Raw genomic sequence first — 23,375 nt, 5'->3', positions numbered from 1 at the left:
TTTTTTTTTGACAGAAAGTGAGGATAAAGAATAAGCAGTGTTTGCATTTTTCTAGCACAACTTACATTTTTCCTACTTAGAAAAGGTTAAGTCATTAGGTCATTGGCATGTGGATAGGGAGATAGGAGGAAACTCAGTTCCAAAAATCCACCTCCTTTCTTCCTTATTTACATGAAACTTTGTGCTGAAGTCTTCTCAGGGGCCCAAGCACGAGCGCACAAACAAGATCAGGTCATAACCATTCTGTTCTCTGCCCCTCGCCCAGCTGGACCCTGGGTGGAGCCCCAGGACAAAGCTCTGGGGGGCTCCGGGCAGCAGATCCAGCCCATCCCAGGAGGGAGGCCCCGCCGCCCTGCTCAGGCTCAGAGGAGGAGAGAAGCCGCTGGACTGAGTAGCCAGGCTCCCCCCGCTCCAGCCCAGCAGAGAGTCTGTGCTCAGAGAGGGGAGGCCCCAGTCCCCGCCTCCATGAGATGGGGCTGTTGTGAGAACCCAGTGGGAGGACGCGGGGGCCCAGTGGGAGAGAGGACCAGGCTGGGCCAGGAGCTCGGGCAGTGTGGGCTGAACGCAGTCCACAGCCTGGGTGGGGGTAGCTTTTGCAAGTCAAAAGGCATGTGTTTTGAGAACCCTTCATCCTGTTCTTGGCTTAGGGCTCTCACACCCCTGTGAATCACTTCTTGCAGCACTGGTGTTCTCCTCATCTTGTGTTGCAGTCACATGAAGCCCTAGCACCCCTTTCTGCTTCCCCCTGGGTTGGCCACCAGTAGCTGCCTGTCTATGCCATCTTTTTTTTTTTTTAATTTATTTGCTTATTATTTAATTTCTTTTTGGCTCAGTAGTTGTGGTGCACGGGCTTAGTTGCCCTGTGGCATATGGAATCCTCCGGGACCAGGGATCAAACCCATGTCTCTTGGATTGGCAGATGGATTCCCAACCACTGGACCACCAGGGAAGTCCTGTCTATGCTATTCTGAGGCAGCATGAGGGTCAGATGAAGAGACTGCAGGGCAGTGGAAAGAACTCTTGATTTGATCAGAAGCCATGAATGTCTCACAGTCCTGCCACGAAGCTGCCCTTACCACCTCGGACCTCAGCCGCCACCCTCCCGGATGGGACATCTAGCCTAAATGTCGGGAGGGACCTTCTTAGCTCTGCAGTCTCAAGGGAAGGGCTGGGGCAGCTGGAGGGAGGCTGGCAGGGAGCTGAGCCTTCTCTTGTTGGCTCCCGCCCCGTCCGGCCCAGCTCCCAGACAGGGTTCGAGGCAGTGGCGGCTACTGGGTAACGCGGACCAGATGCAGCCCTTTCCTCGGCCATGCTCAGCGGCCTTCCTCCTCCAAGGCCTTGGGGATATTTGAAACCCCGTGGAGTTTGGCATCAGAGTCTGGAGTGGAAACCACAGCTCCATTACGTGAGCACATATGATCTCCCTGGGAGAAGAGAGGCAACCGGCCTCAGAGCATGAGAGAAGAGTTGGAGGTTGCTAGCCTCAGAGGACACTTAGGACGGTGTCTGGGACCCCAGGGAGGTGAAGTCCAGGGCACTTGGGGCAGATCCTGGTGTGACCTCAGAGTGGCGGGCTACCTGATACCAGGGGATGGAGCAAAGGCCAGGGCCCCTTAGAGCGGAGCCTTGAGCCCCGAATGAGAGCTGGACGTCCACCAAGGAACCATTCTATCTCCCCCGCCCCAGTGGATTGCACATTTTGAAAGCTTTGTGTTTGCCACACAAATCACTGAGGAGAGAAAAATTCCACTGAAAGGGAATGACCTCCCCATCCCCTCCCCCAGGGCAGAACAAGCAACTATGTCTGCACAGATTAGTGAGAGATGATTTCAAAGTCACTGCCAGTTAAGATATTCCAGCTTCTGCCACTGCCTAGCTGGGTAACTTTGGACCAATACTTTTGTTTTCTTTTTTCCTTTTTCTCTTTTTAGCCTCAAGGCATGTAGGATATTAGTTCCCCAACCAGAGATAGAACCTGCGCCCCCTGCAGTGGAAGCACAGAGTCTAAATCACTGGACCACCAGGGAAGTCCTTGGCTAATAATTTAGTATCTCCAGCCTCAGATTCTCATTTCCCAGTAGAAATACTGAGCCTCACCTTGGAGTGGGGGTGGGAGGCTCTTAAATATGCATGAAAGGTCCTAGCAGAGGCTCACAGAGGCAGGTTGGTGTTACCCTCAGATGACATAGATTAAATCCTCATATCCCATATCTAATAATCCAAGATCATCATAACTGTCCATCAGCAATGTGGTCAACAAAAATAATGGAGACACCCCTTGGGGGTGGAGTGGTCAGGCTGAGGCATCCAGTCGGCTGGCCTGAGTGTTGCACCTCCCGGCTGGAGTGATGGTCAAGGGCGGGCACTTTGAATGCTGCTGATGCTCTGCAGTCATGACTCTTATGGGCAGAAACCAGGGCTGAGGCCATCTCTGCTGGCCCTTCCTCAGGTTCTTTCTCTCCAGGGGTGGAAGCTCAGGCAGGGCCCTGGGTCCCTCAGCTTTGGTTCTGCTCAGGGTCCACTCATCTGGGCTGCTTTAGTCTGGCTTTTTCTGTGTGGTGCAGAGTTGACCTGCTAAATCCCTTAGTAACCTCAGTTTCCTCCTCTATGAAATGGGAGCAGCAGGCACATCACTTCCCTGGCCGGGTGTTGTGAAGGACAGGGAGGGCGGTCAGTGGGTCTGGTTGGGTGGAGGGACCTCAGGCTTCAGGAAACCAAGGAGCAGGAATGCAGAGCAGTCAGCTCTCCTCAGGGCTCAACTCCTAGGAGAAGGTACAACCCCTGGCATGGGGTCTGGAAGTGGGTGGGGCAGGTTCTCAGTAAATCTAAGATTTGTGGAGGGAAAGAGATTGGATTTGTTAATGGACTTTGAAATAGGCCACCTGGGCCCAATAAGGCAGATGTTTCTACCCTTGCCCAACCGTGCCCTTCCTCATTCTCATTCTCATCCACCTCTTCATTCATGCAGCTACTTATCCCACAAACACTTCTCGGGCACTCTCTCTGTGTCCTGCGCTGGGATACAGCACAGTGTGGTGCTGGCCCTTGTGGAGCGCCCACTATACCTGGGGGAAAAGACCCTAAACAGATAGCTGGGGGGCTTCCCTGGTGGTCCAGTCATTAAGACTTCACCTTCCAATGCAGAGGGTACAGGTTCGATCCCTGGTTGGGGAGTTAAGATCCCACACGCCTTGTGGCCACAAAACCAAAAAAACATAAAACAGAAGCAATATTTTAACAAATTCAGTAAAGACTTTTAAAAATGATCCACATCAATAAAATCCTTAAAAAGAGATCAAATAGCTGGATGCATCAGTACAAAGATTACAACACTTACCAGGAACCAGGAAGAAAGAGATGAGCTATTGCCAAGTTCACAGCAAAGACCAACTCCCCCTGAAGGCCAGGACTTGCTGCAAGCCTGGCAGGGCCCTAAGCCCTTGATATTGACTCACGGGATCCTTGCCACATCCCTATGGGGTGGGAACCATCACTACCTCCATTTACAGAAGGGGAAACTGAGCAGAGCCCAAATCTCAATTGTTCCTCTGATTCTGTGCCCTAGGAGGGCAGGCTTCCTTCTTCCTTTTTCTGCAAATGAGGAGACTGAGACTTTGGCCAGAGAAAAAAGTTTTTTTCAAGGTCACAGATAGGAATGGCTGAGTTCTCTGGTCCTTTTCCTGCCAATGTCCAATCAACCTAGGACAGAAAATTTAGCCCAGTGAAGAGAAATCATCCCTCAAGGAATGAACACGTGATCTAGTTGTAGAGACAGACATTATGGAAGATTAATTGTATTCATAGTCCCACAGTTCTTCACCCCTCCCTGTATCCACCTCTTCTACACAGTAAGTCTGCAATGCCCTCCACCCCAGGATGGAATGTTCTGCCCAGTCTTTGATGCTGAGCTCAGTTCTGTGACTTGCTTTGGCTGATAGGATGTTAGCCCACGTGGTGCAGAGGCTTGACAAAGCACTCACAGTTTCCTCTTCTGCCGTGGTCATGAGAACATGCCAGCTAGCTTGCTGAGTGACTAAGGCCATGGTAGGTCAGCAGCTGACCCCAGCCAGAATCAGCTGAGCTAACTGAATGAACCAACTCATGAGGTAAGAGAATGTTTGCCACTGAGGTTCCGGGTTGTTTGTTACGTGGCATTACTGAGGCAGTCCGTGACAGATGTAGATGTGTGTGCAGCCAGTTGGCTGTAGATGCTGGAGCTAAGGGCTCTGCTGGAGTCTGCACAAAGCAGGAGAAGAATAGTTAATTCTGAGCCTAGAGGTCAGGGCATGAGTCATAGAAGAGTATGAGTGAATCTCCAAGAAGTAAGACAGTGTCATAGGCAGATAAAGCAGGCATAGGCACGAGGTGGACAATTATAAGGTGTGTTTGGGGAAGGGCAAGTCAGCCACCCAGTGTGGCCAGTACATGTTGGGCAATGTGGGAAGTGAGCCTGGACTGCTCCATCAAGGAACCCAATGGTGGCAAATCCTGAGTGCCACGGTCTCTAAGTGGGCAACAGGGAGCCATGGAAGGTTGACAAATTGTGAGGGAGTACAGTGGATTGAATGTTTGTGTCCCCTCGAAATTCACATGTTGAGGGACTTCCATGATGGTCCAGTGGGTTAATCTGCCTTACAATGCAGGGGATGCCAGTTCGATCCCTGGTTGGGGAACTAAGATCCCACATGCCGTAGGGCAACTAAGCCCTGTCTGCAACTACTGAGACCACGCATCACAACTGGAGAGTTCGTGCAATCTCAGTGAAAGACCCTGCAGGACACAGTGAAGATACTGTGTACTGCAACTGAGACCTGATGCAGCGCCCCCTAAAAGTCATACGTGGAAATCCTCACCCCACAATGTGATCGTATCAGGAGGTGGAGCCTTGGGAGGTGATTAGGTCAGGCGGGGTGAGCCCTCACGAATGCGATTGGTGCCTTTTAAAAGAGACCCCAGAGAATTCTCTCGCTCTCTTTCTGCCGTGTGGGGACATGACAGGAAGCTGGCCATCTGTAGCCCTGAAGAAAGCTGTCACTGGAACCCAGTCTCGCCAGCACCCTGATCTTCCACCCTCCAGAACCCTGAGACATAGTCTATTTCTGTTGTTTTGAAGGCACGCCGTCTATGATACTTTGTTACAGCAGCTCAAACTCAGACAGGGAGCTGGACACCTGTTCTGCCCCTCTATTGCCAGGTCCTCTGTATTTGGTCCATCCTTTGTGTCCCCCACCTCCCTGCCCTGATCCTGACCTTCTCAGTGGGGCTCTTGCTCATTCTCTACATGGAACCCGGGACCGACCCCCAACAGTCCCTCCCTAGAGAAAGGATAATCAGAACTGCATCGCTCCAGAGCCTTTCCCAGCATTAAAGTCAAGGGACTCGGTTCTGAGGCTCCTCTAGGACAGGCCTTTGTAGCTGGGGAGGCCATGACCTCTGGAGTCTGAGACTACCTGTGGGCCAAACTGCGTCACCATGGACTGAGGGCATGATGCTGAGGAGCCCCGTCCCCTCCCAGAGCTTCCCTAGCCCTCGCTGCCTTGGATCCTCACTGCACCTTGGGATGCTGGTATCCCTGAGCCATAGAGGCTCAGAGAAGTGTAGTGACCTTCCCAGGGTCGCAGAGCAAGATGGGGGCCAGGCAGCATGGGACCCAGGCTTTCTGTCCAAGTGCCATGTCCTTCTGGGACTCCTTCCTGAAATTTTGTGAGGTAGGATGGTACCTTCTCTCCCTACTGAATACATACTGTGCTTCTCCCAGAAGGAGGAGGGCCTGTTTTCCCTCCCCTCGACTGGCCCTGTGACTTTCTTTGGAAAGAGAACACAGCAGAAGTAACTCTCCAGTTCCAGCTCTAGCCTTCAATGGCCTAGGCCTTATGCTTTCTCTCTCTTTTTAAAAAATTTTTTTAAAGAATATTTTGTTATGGACCATTTTTTAAAAGTCTTTATTGAATTTTTAAACTATATTGCTTCTGTTTTATGTTTTGGTGTTTTGGCTGTGAAGCATGTGGGATCTTAGCTTCCCTACCAGGGATCGAACCTGCACTCGCTGCATTGGAAGGTGAAGTTCTAACCGCTGAACAGCCAGGGAAGCCCCTCTCTCTGTGTTTTGGAGTCCAGCGGCCTTGCATGGCAACCTGAGCAGACAAGAGTGTCAGGAGCCATGTGGGAAGAGAGGCCACGTGGAGCGGAGCTGAGGTGCCCCAGCACAGGCCTGAGAGGGAGGCCTCGTGGCTGAGCTCCCGGCTGAAATCACCACGCCGATGCCACAGGAAGCAGGAGATACACCCAACCAACCTACGGACAGTTAGAACTCGTAAATCAGTTATTTCAAGCCACTAAGCTCTGGGCTGGTTTGTTACACGGCAGAGATAACTGAAACAGGTGGCCTTGTGGATGCTTGGGTTCCATAAGTCCCTGGGACCTCTAACCCCCTCCAGAGCCCTGAGCCCTGGTTGCCATGGTTCCCAGGCAGATGGCGAGGGCTCCTCCTGTTTTCCTCATTTTAATGAAGGTGAGGGGAGTTGTATGGTTCCCCCACATCCCACTTCAAGGCATGCCTATCACAAGCTAACAGAGTTCCTATGATAAGAATGATAAGCTAAGAACTTGAACTCTGCAGTCAGACTCCTGGATTTAAGTCCAATTTCTAGCTGTGTGACCTTGGGCAATTTACTTATCCTCTCTGTGCCTTGGTTTTTTCATCTTCATTTTATAGTGAGGTTAATACTCGTGCCTATCCCATAGAGTTCCTGTGAGGATTAAATGAGATAATATATATAAACTCTTAAAATAGTGCTTGACTCATTGTAAGCCCTCAATAAATATCATCTATTGTTTCAGTACTATTAGTATTACTAGGTTGCAGGGCTCTGAGCTGGATATTTCAGTGTTCTGGAGATGTATAGCTGACACCTAAACAGGAAAGGATAAAAGTAAAAATAAGAATATGGTCATATCTGGGAGGGGTTTATTTTATCTGGGATTTAGGAAGTCTTCCTGAGGAAGGTGACAATTGAGCTGGGTTTTAAAAAGTTTTAAAGGAGTTTTCTGGCTGTATCGATTAAGTTTACACTTGGCCCTAAATGAAAACAAACACAAAAATAACAGTGACTTAAACATGATAGAAGCTTGTGTCTGACTCAAGTTGAAATCTGGTGGTGGGAAGCCCAGGGCTCATAAGTTTCTCCATGGTGACAGGCACCCAGGTTCTTCCTATTTTCTTGTTCCACATGCTTGACCTCGAGCCTGCGCGTGCCTCCTGGTACAAGGTGGCTGCCAGAGCTCCAGCAGCCGTGTTTTTAAGGACACTCCTGGAAGTTGTACAGTGCACTTAGAAGCCATTGTCAAGGCTCAATCCCATGGCCCAGCTAACTGCAAGGGAGGCTGAGAAACATATTCTTTATTTTGGGTGGCCATATGCCCAGCTAGCTAACACTTGGGGGTTCCATTTCTAAGGAGGACTTGAGGAATAGACACTGGAGATCACAACTGGCCAAGTTTGACACATAGAGGACAGATGATAGGAAAGGACTCCCACTAGAAGGAACAGCATATGCAGAGGTCTGTGTACATGAAACACATGGCTGGTTCTGCCGCCACAAGATCTTCCAGGATCTTCCTCCTTCTCTCCTGAGGCTTTCACTGCTTCAACCTGGCTGCTTCCATGGACTTGCCTTTATACCAGCTTCTCGCCAGGCAGACACGTCTCACTCCCAGCTCTCCTGTTGCTCTGGAGGCTCCCTCCTACCCAGTGCCTCCACGGGAGAAACTGCGATGCCCAGAGGAGCTTGTGGTCACTGAAGAGACAGAGTTGTGAGTGGTGGGGCCTCAGGGAGAAGGACCTGGGCCCAGACAGCTGGGCCGGGTGGCTGAAAGGGGCCCCAGGCCAGGGAATGCTGTAAACCAAGGCCAGGAGGTGGCTCTTAAGGCACTTAGGGGGCCGTTGAGGAGAGCTGTCCGTGCTGGTCCTAGGGGCTGAGGCCTAATGGGCTGGATGCTTGAGGGAGGAGAGCCTGTGGACCCCCTGGTCATGTCTCACAGAAGTGCTGGTCGCGGTGGACTGGGGCCATGGGGTCCGTGCTGTGGAAGAAGACTGGACGCCAGAGAGGATGGGATCTGGGAGTGGGGAAAGGGAAGCACGGGCCCCACCCTGAGCCCCCTCTGGGCCTGGAGGCAAAGAGTGGGAGATGTACCCAGCACAAGCCTTGGTGTGGAACTCCAGTTGTGCCCTGGACATACTGGGTTGCTGGAAGCCTCTGTTTCCCCATCTGTAAAGTGGCTGGCTGGCTGCTTCTCAAGGGCATGCTGAGGGTTCCAGATGATGGAAGGACCGGTGTGAGAGCTCAGGTGCTGCACACAGTGCCTGTTACCATGGAGATTTCTGAACGAAGGCCCTCCCACAGGCACAGGCTTTCAACAAAGCAGGATTTCCTGGTCTCCAGGACCCATTTGGAACCTTAGCTTCTCAGGCAGCCACCTTGGACCTCCTCTGCACCCGTGCCCTCAACTCCCAGCCTTTCATAGCCTCTGGCTCCAGAAAGCCTTGGGTCAAAGTCTGGAATGTAAATGTGAGCCGCAGCCCAGGCCTCACTACCTGGCCATATTCCATGAGCCTGGAGACTCAGGCAGAGGGGACCTGGTGGCTAGAAAACCCCAGTGCTAGAGGGAATACTCACCCAGCGAGGACTCACCACTCACACACCCACAGGGACTAGGACAGTGGCTCAGGGGGTGGCATGCAGCCTCTTTCATACTGGGGAGCGTGTGCCTAACCAGCTCAAAGGAAGTGTTTTTATACACCCCCCTACTCAAAGCACTAGCCCTGAAAGGCAGGACTGAAGACTGGCGACTTTGTGATCTGGATTCCCAATCACCAGTGTCTGCTCTGTAATGTATTAGGGGATAGGGAGGCTTTTATTTTTTTTACAAACCAATAAAATCAGCCCAGCGTGGAAGAGAGCAGTGCCCATCTGCTTTGCTTCTGTGATGGAGGTGGGGTGAGAGTCCTGGGTCTGAACAGGGGGGCGGAACCCAGAACAGGCAAGGGATGACTGTTGTTCTCTTTGTCCGATGTTGTCCCCTTGCGGGAAGCTGTTCCCCATCATCATTGGCCACAGGTTTCCTACAGGATTGGCCATATTGATGCTCCCCAGGTGGGGAATCACCTGACCCAGGCTGAGCCAATCTCTAATTTGTGCAGAGAATTTGGAATCAGAACCAAAAGACTTTAGCTGAGGCTGGCTGTCTTCGCATCTAGAGGCCAGGAGCTGTTGACTGCTGGGCTTTCTGCTACTGGTTGGAGTGGTGGACAGAGCCAGGGGCTGCAAGGAAGATGAAGAGACAGAGGAAAGCAGCAAGGTAAGAGGAGGGGAGCCCTGCTGGGCATCCACAGGGCTTTTAGCCCTGATGGCACCCTTTCCTGAGACCCACTGGGTCCTGGTCGAGGATTCTAGAAGGTACCCCAGGCACCTTTCTGTAATTTCCACGCCCCTCCCCCAATATCTTCCTTTTCTTGTTGTAGCTAGTTGTATTTTTTTAATATTTATTTTAATTCTGGCTGCTTTGGGTCTTTGTTGCTGCATGCGGGCCTTTCTCTAGTTGCAGCAAGTGGGGGCTACTCTGCAGTTGCTGTGCGCCGGCTTCTCGCTGTGGTGGCCTCTTTTGTTGCGGAGCATGGGTTCTAAAGCTCAGAACCCATGGTGTGAGTTGCAGCTCATGGGCTTAGTTGCCCTGTAGTATGTGGAATCTTCCCAGACCAGGGATTGAACCCGTGTCCTCTCCATTGGCAGGTGGATTCTAACCACTGGACCCACCAGGGAAGTCCTTGCTGTAGCTAGTTTAGGCAAGTTTGTGCTGCTACTAAAATAATCCCAACTGATATGAAGAAAAGCACAATCAGACCCATTTTTCCATGACTGCCACTTACTGAGCCAGCTGTGTTGTTTCACTGTGTCCTTATGATGACTTTAGATGGTAGGTAATGTATTATTTCCATTTGGCAGATGAGAACATTGAGGCCCAGAGAGGCTCAGCAATGTGTCCAGGGTCACACAGCTGACAGGAATGAATCTGGGCTGGCTGATTCTAGAGGCTGAGTAGGAGTCTTCCTGTGCACTTCCCTTCCCTGCTAGAAGGGGTTGCAATGAAAAGCCACTGGCCTGGGGGTTCTGTTGAGCCTTGTACAGAGCCTGTGAGTCTCTGTTCCACTAAGTAGGTTTGTATGTCTTGAAAAAGAGTCAAGCTGGTGGAGGTTTAAATTTTTAGTACTGGGCTAGAGGTGGCCTCCTGAGGGAACTCAGCCAGGGCCTGGCCGAGCCCCCGGTCTAGACTGGATGAGGATGCTGCCATTATGTCCTGCCACGGCTTTGAGCCCCACCTCTGAGTCATGGGCTGACCAGCCTCGGGCAGATGGTCCCCCGCCCCCCAAGACCTAAGTCACCCCCTCTAGGAGGCCTTTTCCTGTGGCTCTAATCGTCTTTCTTCTGTTCTCCCTGATACTCATTTTGTCATGGCCCCAACTCAGAACCCTTGGCTGGGTTCCTCTGCTGAAGACTCATGCAGGACAAAGCTGACACCTGGGATAAGCTCGGCCCCTGCCCTCACCCCAGGTGGGGAAGGGGGCGGTGCTTGTCCTTGGAGACAGAGAGAGAAGACCCAGCACTGCCTGGGCTGTGAGAACCCAGTAAATTCTGGAAGAAATAGCACCTGGCAGCTCCTTCAGGAGACACAGGGAGCACTCTCAGGGATGGGCCTGGCTGGGTGCAGACAGGCGGAGAGAGACACAGAGACCAGCTGCCCCCTCCCTTAAAAAAATCTTGAAAATTTGCTCATTTGAATTCTATGTATGTATAGTTTTCAAAGTTAAGTGAGATCATATGATGTGTTTTATATCCATCTATCTATATCTATCTATCCGTAGGTAATAGATATCCTTCCAAATGAACAATCACTGGACCACCAGGGAAGTCCCTAGACATAAGAATTCTAAATAAAATGAAAGGCATTCTCACTTAAGTCCAGAGCAGAAAAGGCTCATGGTCCAGCCCATGACTGTTTTCCATGTTTGCCTAGGTAGAGTGGAGCCCAAGGGCAGTGGTGGAGGAGCTAGTGCCTGTGGCCTCTGGGCTTTCCTCTGTCTGGAGTCCCTTTGCCGGAGGTGAATTTACCCAGAGCTAAAGCAATATCAGCCTCAGAGCCCCTCACTCACAGCAGCCCTTCCAAGACTCTCTAACCAATGCTCAAGTCACTCAGTCAGGTCTGACTCTTTTGTGACACCATGGACTGTAGCCTGCCAGGCTCCTCTTTTCATGGGATTTCCCAGGCAAGAAGACTGGAATGGAATACTGGAGCCATTTCCTCCTCCAGGGGATCCTCCCCACCCAGGGATCGAACCCAGGCCTCCTGTGTCTCCAGCATTGCAGGCAGATTCTTTACCACGGAGCCATCGGGAAAGCCCTCTGTAACCAATACTATATTCCTAATTTGGTATTCTTATTCTTCAAACAGCCCTTGAGCTGTAGAAGCCTCAGGCCCTCACATCTGAACCCTCTCGACTCCAGCTCAGCTCTTTCCCCATGGATTTTAGTCACCTTGAGTCCCCAGCACCCAGCCTGCTCCTGGCCAATCATGCAGAACAGGTTGTGGAGTGAATGAATGAGGAAAGCAGAGGAACGGAACTTGTCCAAGGTCACTCTGAGGTCAGTAACAGAGCTGAGACCAGAGCCCGGGTCTCTACTCCCCATGTGCAGGGCCCTGCCCACCTCACCAGGTGACACCTTGGCCTGAGTTTTGCCCTCATGACATCCAGGAGGTGCTGGGAGCATAAACAGGGTTATGCTGTGACCTTGAGTAACTGGAAGGAGACCCAGCTGAGGGAAGACACCCAGGCTGCCCAGTGCATGGAGCTGCAAGGCTGGTATCTGTGTTCCTGACTCTCTGCCTGCTGTCCTCTTAGGGTCCTTGTAGCCAAGCATCCTGAGAGCCACCCTCTGGGCAAGCCCATCCCCCGAGTCCTCTTCCTCTCCAGGTCCTAAAAGCCATGTTGAGTTTATGTCACTTCTGGGGCAGCCTTGAGGGGGGTGGTGACAGGCCGAACAGATGATAAACATAGCCACGTGCGTTCCCTACTCAGGTTGTATGGTGTTGAATGAAAACAGCAGCTTAGACAACAAGATGATCCCCTTCTGGGGAAAATAAGTCCATATTGATATGTGTGTATTCACGTGAGGGCAAGTCTAGAAAAACACCCAAAAAGTTAACAAAAGTGATCTCCAGGTAACAGAATCCTAGTGGGTTTCTTCTGAATTTTAGCTTTTCTGGGGTTTCTAATTTTTCTGTCATCATCAGGTATTACTTGTGGAGAGGCAGCATAGTGCAGCGTTTAAGAGTCAAATAGGGCTTGCATCCTAGCCCTCGCTCATTTTTAGCTGTGTGTGTGTGTGTGTGTGAGGGAGAGAGGGAGGCAGGTCACTTGACATCTTGAGCTTTAGGCTATTCATCTACACGATTAAGTGGAATTGAACATTAAGCGCTTGACTTATTACAGTGGAAAAACCTGGTGGACCCCAGCAGTGATAGAATTTAATACCACCAGTAATGGGGCAAACCCACCTGAGAAGCACACAGCATCGAGGTTCCTGGATCCAGTCTTGAGGAAACTTCAGACACATCAAATTGTGTGACATGCAGCAAGGCACCTGAACTGGATTTTCAAAACATGCCAATTGGATGAAAGAAGGGAAGAAAGAAAAAGTCTGGAAAACTATTCTAGATCAAAGGGGATGAGAAAGGTGATCCTTGATTGGGTTGTGAGTAGGATAGGGACGCTACGAAGGGCATTATTGAGACAGTTGAACACATTTGCATATAGAGAGGACATTAGATGATAGTATGCTGCTGCTGCTGCTAAGTCACTTCAGTCGTGTCCGACTCTGTGCGACCCCAAAGACGACAGCCCATCAGGCTCCACCTTCCCTGGGATTCTCCAGGCAAGAACACTGGAGTGGGTTGCCATTTCCTTCTCCAATGTATGAAAGTGAAAAGTGAAAGTGAAGTCTCTAAGTCGAAGACTGCAGCCTACCAGGCTCCTCTGTCCACGGGATTTTCCAGGCAAGAGTACTGGAGTGGGGTGCCATTGCCTTCTCCAGACGATAGTATAACAATGTTAAATTTCCTGAGTGTCATCACTGTGTAAGGATGTTACAGGGAAATATCCTTATTCTAAAGAGATATTTGTTGAAATACTTAGGGGAAGAATACCATGATGAATATACCATGCTGTCTGTAACTAACTCTTCAATGGTTCAGAGATAAAGTCTGTGTAGCAAAACTGAATTAAATATAATGCTCGGCACTGGGTGGATCTCAGTCCTGACAAGCCACTACTCCATCTTGCCTAGGGTTGCCTCTGCCCTATTTCCTTGAGATGCCCCTTGCCCTTCTACCCCCTCCCCTGAGCCCCCTTTCTCCTACCCCTCCCCATAGGGGAGGCTCTGGGAGAACAACAGGAGTCAGGAAACAGCCATCTCCCTGAGATTCAAGGCTTCTCCAGACTCACGCTCCTAACAGCCTCATTCCACCTCTGCCCACTCGCCCTGGGCCTTCCTTATTACAGACACACATGGGTTATCTTCCTCCTCCAATTTGCTTGCATAGTTCTCTTGGCTTAGAAAGCCATCCTTCCCTTTCCTGTCAATAAAATCCCACTTATCCTTTAAAGAATGCCCACACATGTGCTCAAAGGCCTACCTCTCTCCCAGCCCAAGGAAGAAGCATGCTTTCTTGGAATGGCTCTTGGGCTGTTATCCCACTCTGTGATGCTAAGGTTGGTTGGTCACCTTCATGAGCCTGGGAGCTCCAATTCACAGGGAACAGGTTGCAATCACCCGTGTCTGTAACATATCCTGAGCCATAGTAGACAATCTGCATGTGTTTATTGCCCAAGGGTTAGGTGCCAGTATGAATCTACGAATCGGGTGCTATTTGGAGAGAGATATATATATGCTGCATGGGGTCTTAGAGCACATGGGATCTTTATATATGGCTATTTGGAGCCATATATATATATATATATATATGCTGCATGGGGTCTTAGAGCACATGGGATCTTTAGTTGTGGCATGCAGGATATTTTTTAGTTGCGGCATGTGGGAACTTTGATCTTTGTTGTGACACGTGAACTCTTAATTGCAGCTTGTGGGATCTAGTTCCCTGGTCAAAGACCAAACCTCGGCCCTCTGCATTGGGAGTGTGGAGTCTTAGTCACTGGATGACCAGGGAAGCCCCCTTGAAGACTAGTTAAAAATACACATTGGTATGTTCAAGTAATAGAATACTTATGCAGCTATCAAAAGAATGACTTGGATTGGTATGGAATAATCCCAGATGTAACAGGAAGTGAATGCAGTGAGCTACTTCTTATTAGTGTAAGAATAAAAGCGTGTGTCCTTGTAGTAGCAAAGATTGCCTCAGGAAGAGGGGAAGCGGGGCTGGGAGGACGGGGAGGGAGTGAGAGTTCTTGAGTTTGTGCCTTGCATATGTGAACCTAGGTGTAACAAATTACATGATTTATATTTATAGTAGAGCACGCTCTCTCTGAGGGAGACTGAGGAAATCCTAGGAGTTGGGTGCTGAGGAAAAAGAGAAGCAGGTGAGCGTTGCCCCTGGGTGGAGGAGGCATCTGGTCTCTTGCCTGTGGCTCTTGCTAGAGGACCCAGACTGTGAGCCGCATGGCAGCAGAGAAGGGCAGTAGCCTCCCAGAATCCTCAGCACCGCAGGCATCTCTCACATATTGGAGTCCCGTCCTCTGGGCCCTGCAGCATCTCGTGCCACCCTCTTCCACAGAAATGTCCTGCCTCCACTTTTCACATGTAGAGTCATACTCAGCCCTCAGGGCCCTACTCAGTGCCTGTCTCTGTGCCAGTGATCCCCTTACTCCCTTATCAGAGGCCTCCTCCTTGCCATCTTGCTCACCAAGGCCCCTTTGCTCCAAAGGCCTCAGGGCTGAGTGGGCCCAAGTACGAGAGCAGGAGAAGGAGGGGAGGGCGTTTAGAGGATTCTGGCCCCACTGGCCTTTCTCGGGCCCAAGGCCACCTGCTGCCCAAGCCCTTTGCTCGTTCCTGTGTTGGGCAAAGGACTGCCCACTCCAAGCCCACGCTCCCCTTTCATTACTTGAGGAGCAGTGAGAATGTCATGCCTCCTGGGACCCCTTTGCACAGGGAAGGGATTGGAACTTGGATATCACAGGATGCATGGTTAAAGGAATGCGCTTCCTTGGTGGCTCAGTGGTAAAGAATCCACCTGCAATGCAGGAGCTGCAGGAGACACTGGTTCGATATCTGGATCTGGAAGATCCCTTGGAGAAGAGAATGGCTACCCACTCCAGTATCCTTGCCTGGAGAATTCCATGGACAGAGGAGCCTGGTGGGCTACAGTCCATGGGGTTGCTAAGAGTCGGATATGACTGAAGTGACTTATCGTGCAAGCACATGTTTAAAAGAAAGTTATCCTACCATTTGTTAAATGGTTAAAACAATAAGGAAGGAAGGCTTTATTCAGGACTATTGCGATAGATGTTAAGACTTCACAATAGCAGGGAGAGATCAGGCTCAACTCTAGATACAGCAAACACAGCGAGGCTTAGAGCCAACAAGCGGATGAGGGGCCAGTGGATGGAAAATGACTAAGAGGAGCCATCAAGGGTAGGGGCGATTCTTACTAAACCAACTTAACAGGACACCTGTTTAAAGCAGGCAAGGTGGTCAGCTACCGAGGGTGGGGATTCTCCACCCTCCCCCTGGGCGGGGCAAGCCAAAGACAAGACCCAAAGACAAGACCTAGTTGAAAAGAGGAGCCTGTCTGAAGTTTGATCAAGGAGAGAGTGTTTGTCACATGTTATAAGGTCTTGGGAAAATTCCCCCTTTTATAGTGAGAAAACGGAGGAGGCTCAGAGCAGTCATTTGGGCATTCTGCTTTAGTTTACCTTCCCCCGCCCCGCCAGAGGCTCAGCCCCGAGACTCCTGCTGCCTCTGCCCCTGGCCCGCACGCTGTGGGTGAAAGGGCCTGAGCTCCAGCCCCACTGTGACTGCTGACTCAGTGCTGTGTAACCCTGGTTTAGTCTGGCCCATCTCTGGGCCTCTCAGTGTGACCCAAGAACAAAGCCACCAGAGTCTTCTGGCCAAGCCCTGGGAGCTCAGGGGAGCCGGGTGGTCCAGGCCTGGGCTGGGCAAGGCAGTAATTAGCTGAGAGCTCCTCTGGAATGTTAAGTACCCAGCCCTGGAATGCAGCTCCTGCCGGCTGCAAATACCCCCCACCATCAGATAGGCCCCATAGTGAAGATAAAAATCAGGGTCGGCAGGCATAGGGATGCTGTCTTAAGACACCACCCTACTACCACCAGGCACACTTCTCAGGCTTCTCCCAGGGTTGGGGTTCCCTCTATCTTGGGGCTTGCTTGGAACAAGTTTTTGCAGATGTGTTGTTGTTCAGTCATTCAGTTGTGTCCGACTCTTTGAGATCCCGTAGACTGCAGCACACCTTCTTTTCACTATCTCTCGGAGTTTGCTCAAACTCATGTCCATCAAGCTGGTGATGCCATCCAGCCGTCTCATCCTCTGTCATCCCCTTCTCCTTCCCTCAATCTTTCCCAGCATCAGGATCTTTTCTAGTGAGTCAGCTCTTCGCATCAGGTGGCCAAAGTATTGGAGCTTCAGCGTCAGTCCTTGCAATGAATATTCAGGGTTGATTTATTTGGATTGACTGGTTTGATCTCCTTGCTGTCCAAGGGACTCTTAGATGTGGTAGGGGCTTCTAAGATGACCCCTGCCTCCTGGTACTAATGCCCCTGTATAATCTCCTCTCCTTCCATGTGGGCTAGCCACAGGGAAGGCTTCTGACAAACCAAAGGCGGCAAAGTGATGGAACGTCACTTCTGATATGAGGTTACAAAAGGATCACGCCTTTCATCTGAGACACACTTTTGCTCTCTCTGTGGGAAGCCAGTTGCCGTGTTGTGAGCTGCCCAACAGAGAGGCCCATGCAGCTGGGCTCTGGTCAACAGCCAGCGGGACCAGCAAGGCCAGCAAGGAACTGAGGTCTGCAGTCCAGCTACACATGAGGCGCCAACTCCTGCCAACAAGCCCATCAGTGAGCTTGGCTGCAGATGCATTCCCCAGGTGAGCTCAGATGACTGCAGGCCTGGCTGACAGCTTGACTGCAGCCTGTGAGGAACCAGGAGGCAGAGGGCCAGCTAGACCCGGCCCAGGCTCCTGACCCACAGAAACTGGCTTGCCCAAGGTCACAGAGCCTTGGGACTGCCAGGTCCAGGATTAGAACCAAGGTTTTCCAACTCTCAGCCCTGTGTGCTGGGCCCTAGGCCAGTGGTTCTCAAACTTTAGTTTGCCTCAGAATCATCTGGAGGGCTTGTGAAAACCCAGACAGCTGGACCCTACTCTCAGAGTTTCTGGTTCTGTAGGCCTGGGTGGGGCCGAGAATGTGAATTTCTGACAAGTTTCAAGTGGTGCTGATATAGCTGGCGGAGGGCCACACTTTGAGAACCAGTGCTCTAGCGTGTCTCCCACATCACTCTCCTGATGGGTCTCCATAAGCATAGACCAAGGGCAGTTTGCCACATCCTGAGTGCCCATCTGGGCACCATTTCTTCTGAGGGAGTGGGGTGTGGGTTGAAAGAACCACAGAGGGCTGTGCCCTCTCTTGTTCATCTTTGCAGCTATTTCTGACCCGTAACACCCATAGATGCATATGACATTCCAGGATTTTATAAGGTAACATTTTTGGAAAAAAATAATTTCTTTTTATAAAAACCATACCAAAAGTATTTTATTTTGTTCAGGAATAGTTGTGTTAAGGAAACTACCAATAGGATGTCTATAGGAAGTGAGATCGTTCTCTCAGCTGTAATGTTTTCTGTTTCCATGTTTTGCCACTAGGGGCTGATTTTATCTATTACTGTATTTTATCTTTGGGGCACTAAAGTTTCTATCTATCTATCATCTTTATTTGATTTTAAAATACTTATTTATTTGGCTGCACCAGACCTTTGTTGTGGTATGTGGGATCAGGGATCTATCTTATCCCTGATCAGGGATCAAACTTGGGTCCCGTGCATTTAGAGTGCAGAGTCTTAGCCACTGGACCACCAGGGAAGTCCCTAGAATGTCTGTCTTGAAAGCTGATGCCTTGAATATTAGCTAATTGGTGGATCTGTTTGTATAGATATACATTCATATGTGGATGTGGATTCAAATACAGATACAGCTGCAGAGATATAGATACAGATGAAGATGTAGCAGTGATGTTCCCTAAGGGGAAAGGACATGCTCCCTCCCTCCTTCCCCCTCCACCCAAGTTGGGGGGGGAGCCAACTTGGACACATCAGAGCAGCAAGGTGGAAGGGGCCTGGGTGCCTGGGCAAGCTCATGGACTAGTATCACCATTCCAGTCCTAGACAATCTACCCCTAGGTCATCACAGGAGAGAGAAGTAAACTATTCTGCCATGGCTCTCATCCATCACAAGCGCATGTCCCCCAGCAGACTACAAGCTCCTTAAGAGTAGGGCCAGAGATTCCCTCTTTTGTCCCACAGCTCCCAGAACAGGGCCTAACACATTTTGGCTCTGGTTCTGCCCCTTAGTAGCAGGTGACGCAGGGCAAATGACTTCCCTGGCCTCCTTCCTCTTCTACAAAATGGCTAAATAACATTCTCATAAGATTCTCATCAAGCTTAGTGAGATGATGTGCGTGAAACACTTAGCCCTGTACACCTAATAGGAGATAAATAAATGGTGGATATTATCAGCTATAAGTGTTCAGAAATCAGATCATCCCCTCCCACCCTGTTTTTAAAAAATATTAATTTTTATTTCTTTATTTGGCTGTGCTCAGTCTTAGTTGCAGCATGTAGGGTCTAGTTCCCTGACCAGGGATTGGTCCCTGGCCCCTGGCTTTGGGAACATGGAGTCTTAGCCATTGGTCCACCAGGGAAGTCCCCTCCCACCCTTCTTTGCTCCCCTCCCAAACCATTGCTCCCAACGTCCCTTAAGGTAATATCTAACCCCCCTACCATGACCCCTAAGACCCTTTATGATCTAATCCTGACCACCTCTCTAGTCTTCTCACACATATTGTGAACTCTACAGCCAGACAGAGTTGCTCTGGAATCCTGTCTTTTCCAGGGACTTGTCCTAAAGGTCAGAGTGAAAGGTGTGAGATGTGCTAAGTCCAAATGACCCTGGAAAATTCCTTAAATGCCCATAGGTACAGTCATCCGGTCCCATCACTTCATGGGAAACAGATGGGGAAACAGTGGAAACAGTGTCAGACTTTATTTTTTTGGGCTCCAAAATCACTGCAGATGGTGACTGCAGCCATGAAATTAAAAGACACTTACTCCTTGGAAGGAAAGTTATGACCAACCTAGATAGCATATTCAAAAGCAGAGACATTACTTTGCCAACAAAGGTTCGTCTAGTCAAGGCTATGGTTTTTCCTGTGGTCATGTACGGATGTGAGAGTTGGATTGTGAAGAAGGCTGAGCGCCGAAGAATTGATGCTTTTGAACTGTGGTGTTGGAGAAGACTCTTGAGAGTCCCTTGGACTGCAAGGAGATCCAACCAGTCCATTCTGAAGGAGATCAGCCCTGGGATTTCTTTGGAAGGAATGATGCTGAAGCTGAAACTCCAGTACTTTGGCCACCTCATGTGAAGGGTTGACGCATTGGAAAAGACTCTGATGCTGGGAGGGATTGGGGGCAGGAGGAGAAGGGGACGACAGAGGATGAGATGGCTGAATGGCATCACTGACTCGATGGACGTGAGTCTGGGTGAATTCCGGGAGTTGGTGATGGACAGGGAGGCCTGGTGTGCTGCGATTCATGGGGTCGCGAAGCGTCGGACACGACTGAGCGACTGAACTGAACTGAACAGTATCCAGACCTAGAACTTCTTAGTGAGAAAAGCCCGAAACAGATTTCCTCCAGTGTAGGGAAAGGTGGCTTTATCTTTAGTTGAGCATCAGATAACATAGCTGGCTTATGTTTATGGGCCTCATGAGACCCAAAATATGTGTCTTTCATTAGTTTCACATTCAAAATGAAACATTCATTGATTCTCCTTCTGTGCTCCCAGTTCTTATAACATGCACTGCCTCTTACCTCCAAGCCTTTGGACATGCTGTTCCTTCCACCACCCTACCCTTGCTGTCACCAGCTCCACTTGGCCTGGCCAATCCTCATTCCTCTTTCAAACCTCTGTGCAAGTACCACTCCCTCGGGGAAGCTTTCCCTAACTACCCACCCCCCTCCTCTCTGGGCAAGCAGAGTACCCTGAAACTCCTCTGTTCTGTGCAGCACGCCTCCCACTATACAGTCAGCCCTCCCCCTATCTGTGGCGTCTCCATCTGCAATTCAATCAACCCTGGATGGAAAGTATTTGGGAAGAAAAATCCAGAAAGTTCTAAAAAGCAAAACTTGAATTTGCTGCTGGCTGGGCAACTATTTACATAGCATTTACATTATATTTACAACTATTTACATGTCATTTACTCAGCATTGTATTAGGTACTATAAGTAATCTAGACATGACTTAAAGTTATACAGGAGAATTGAGGAGGAAATGGCAACCGGCTCCAGTATTCTTGCCTGGGAAATCCCATGGACAGAGGAGCCTGTCTGGCTACAGTCCATGGGGTGGCAAAAGAGTGAGACACGACTTAATGACTAAACAACAATACCGGAAGATGCCGGTTTGTTACATGTAAATACTATCCTACCTTAAATAAGGCACTTAAGCACCTCTGGATTTCTGTAACAGCGGGGATTCTGGAACCCATGCCCCCAGCCTCCCCAAGGGTGCGATGATTGTACATTTCTGCATGACGGCTTGTGGGTCTTTCCTACCAAGTTCTTCCTTCTCTTCTGTTTAATGCTAGTTCCCCGGCGCCTAGCACAGAATTTGGCGGACAAGCGGTGCCCACTACGCGCTCATGGAATGAGCTGGCCCATGAGGGAACTGTGGCCGTGGTGAGGGATTCCTTTGCCTGCATCCGCCAGCATCCTGGGGAGGGCAGGAAGGGGGCAGGGAGCGCTGCGGGGGCCTCTCCGCCCCGTCGTCCTCCCAGACCCTTTCCCTGCCCAACAGGGCGCCACTGGCCTGTCCCACACCCTCTCTGCCGCCTGCCCAGTGACCTAATTATTGTTTTTTCTTCCAGCCCCGCGGAGGGGAAAACAGAAATTCCTGGTGGATGACACAGGCCCGGCGGCCGCCTGAGAGCCGAGCACGGGACCGGCTGGGCCGGCTTCGCCCGCCCTGAACCCGCCGCCCGCCCCGCCACCAGGGCCGCGGGAACCCGTCATCAGCCTAAGTACAGAGCGGGCGGCGGGGCGGGCGGCCGGGAAATTGCCGGTTCCCGCTGACCCGCGGGGCCTGCGGGCGCCCGGAGTCTGGGGGCCCGGGGCGGGCAGGCAGGGGGAGCCTGGGGGGCACGAGTGAGCATCCCGGCTGGGCTGGCGCATCCTCACCGTCCGCCACCCGGCCGGCCCCGGGAAGGGGAAGGATGGGGATCGCAGGGGCCGCGCTCGGGCCCCAGGGGGTGGCGGGAGGCGCCAGCGCGGGGGCGGGAGGGGAGGAATTCGGGCGGCTAGGCCCTGGGTGCGGCCCCGGCGCGAGGCCAGGGCCCCGTGGCGCACAGCGCAACCCAGAGTGTGAGCTTGTGTGTGGGGGCGGGGTGTTACCACCCCTTCCCTTTCTGGTCGCTAACCCCCACTCTTACAAGGAACACTGGGCTCGCGGCCAGACTCATGGGGTCGTGCATTCCCACCCCGATGGACTGCTTCATTTGCCGTGTGTCATCTGTGGGTCCTTGATGCTGGAGGGAGCCTCAGTTCCCCCATCTGTGAAATGGGTTAACAACTAGGGATGGCTGCGAGGTGCGCGGTTCCACCCTCTTCTCTCCGCGTGGCAGATAAGAGCTGCGCCACTGTCTTTCGATTATTAGGGGACAAGGCACTCGGTCTCTCGGAGCCTTCCCTCAACTAATAGGAATTGAACTCCTACCCTGTGCCAAGTGTGTCTTAGGCTTTGGGGTTATAGTGATGAGTAAGAGCGACAAAACCTTACATTCTCAGAGGAGACAAACAGCAAGTAAATAATACATGGATATTCACATCAGATAAGGTAATCCTTCAGGTGGTGACAGGTGCTACTATAATGGGCTTCAGAGAGGAAGAAGAATGGTTCTGTTTAGGCTCAGTGGTCCTAGAACGAATGTCTTCGTGTGCAAGTGCCCTTTGAGCTGAGATCTGAGTGAAGAGGGAGGCACTTATCTAGGGGAAGGCTTTTTGGATAAAGCAAACAGCAGGTGCAAAGGCCCAGACTCCCCTACTCGCTCCTTGTTGGCAGAATCCACCTCTCAGGTTCCTGGGCTGCCGAAGCATAAAATCACTCCCTTTTGTCCCTCAGTCCGCAGGCAGGAAGCATAAAGAACAGATCTGGAGTCCGACAGACCTAGTTTTAGATCCTGGCCCCACTACTCACAGCTGTGTGACTTTACATAAGTCATTTAACCTCTCTGAGCGGTAGTTCTTCCATCTGTCAAATGAGGAGAAAAATGATGGCCTTCTTTACAGGTTTGTGTGCGGGGTCAGTGAGGTAACCCTGACATGTGGCAAGCCTAGACTTGGGCGTACCTATGTGCTTGAATGAATGATCTGTGGGATCCCTAGAAAAACCTCAGTTTTCTTCATCTGAAAATTGGGTCTTTCTCTGACTTGGGCTGGTCTTTTCTTGGTCTTGGTGGTAATGGGGAGATGTGGTAAAACTGTGAGCGACGTGGGCAAACTCTTGGGGACAGTGCCTAGCTGTGGTCTGGTGTTGGTCACCTTCTGAGACTCAGAGCCTTATTTGCAGGGGGAGAAGCCAACCACAGCTCCCCCACCCATATTATCCAAAGCCTACCCAGGCTTTGGATATTCAGTGGGGTTCAGAGAGAAAACCTCCAACAAGTCTAGGTCAGAGCAAAGCTATGGCATTGGCAAAGTTTGTATTTGATGTCATCACCCTCTTCCTGTGGCTCCCTCTCCCTATATCCCTGTATAAATTTGTCCTTCCTTTGGGAAGAACAGAAGCTCAGTCATACCTGAGGGAAGATCTCAGTCTTTGGAGATCGTTCTGCTACATTCTCTCATTTGACATGTGGGAATCTGAAGCCCAGAGGGGGCAAGAGCTGGCTAGAGAACACAGCAGTCCTGAGGTATGAGAACTCATACCAGCAGACGTTTGATCCAGAGTTGTTTTCTTCACTGTACATCATGGACAAATTCCACCCCTTTTACAGAAGGAAGAAACTGAGGCCCAGGGTGGTGA

General features: G+C 50.9%; 1 long non-coding RNA gene across 2 annotated transcripts in view; it reads left to right on the top strand.

Moving 5' to 3' along the window:
* Nucleotides 1–4,117: 4,117 nt before the first annotated feature.
* Nucleotides 4,118–23,375, top strand: part of LOC123328219 — a 41,004-nt gene continuing 21,746 nt past the window's right edge. The window contains exons 1-2 of one of the 2 annotated variants that reach the window (XR_006543021.2): nucleotides 4,118–8,567; nucleotides 9,257–9,357. This is a non-coding gene — a long non-coding RNA (uncharacterized LOC123328219). Of the gene's footprint in view, nucleotides 9,358–23,375 lie in introns of both variants that reach the window. The other variant, XR_006543022.2, reaches the window with a different exon arrangement.

This window comes from Bubalus bubalis, chromosome 11, assembly GCF_019923935.1.
Source record: "Bubalus bubalis isolate 160015118507 breed Murrah chromosome 11, NDDB_SH_1, whole genome shotgun sequence".
Taxonomy (NCBI): Eukaryota; Metazoa; Chordata; class Mammalia; order Artiodactyla; family Bovidae; genus Bubalus; species Bubalus bubalis.
Note: the sequence above shows the minus strand (reverse complement) of the source record. Positions and strands in the feature narration are given on the sequence as shown.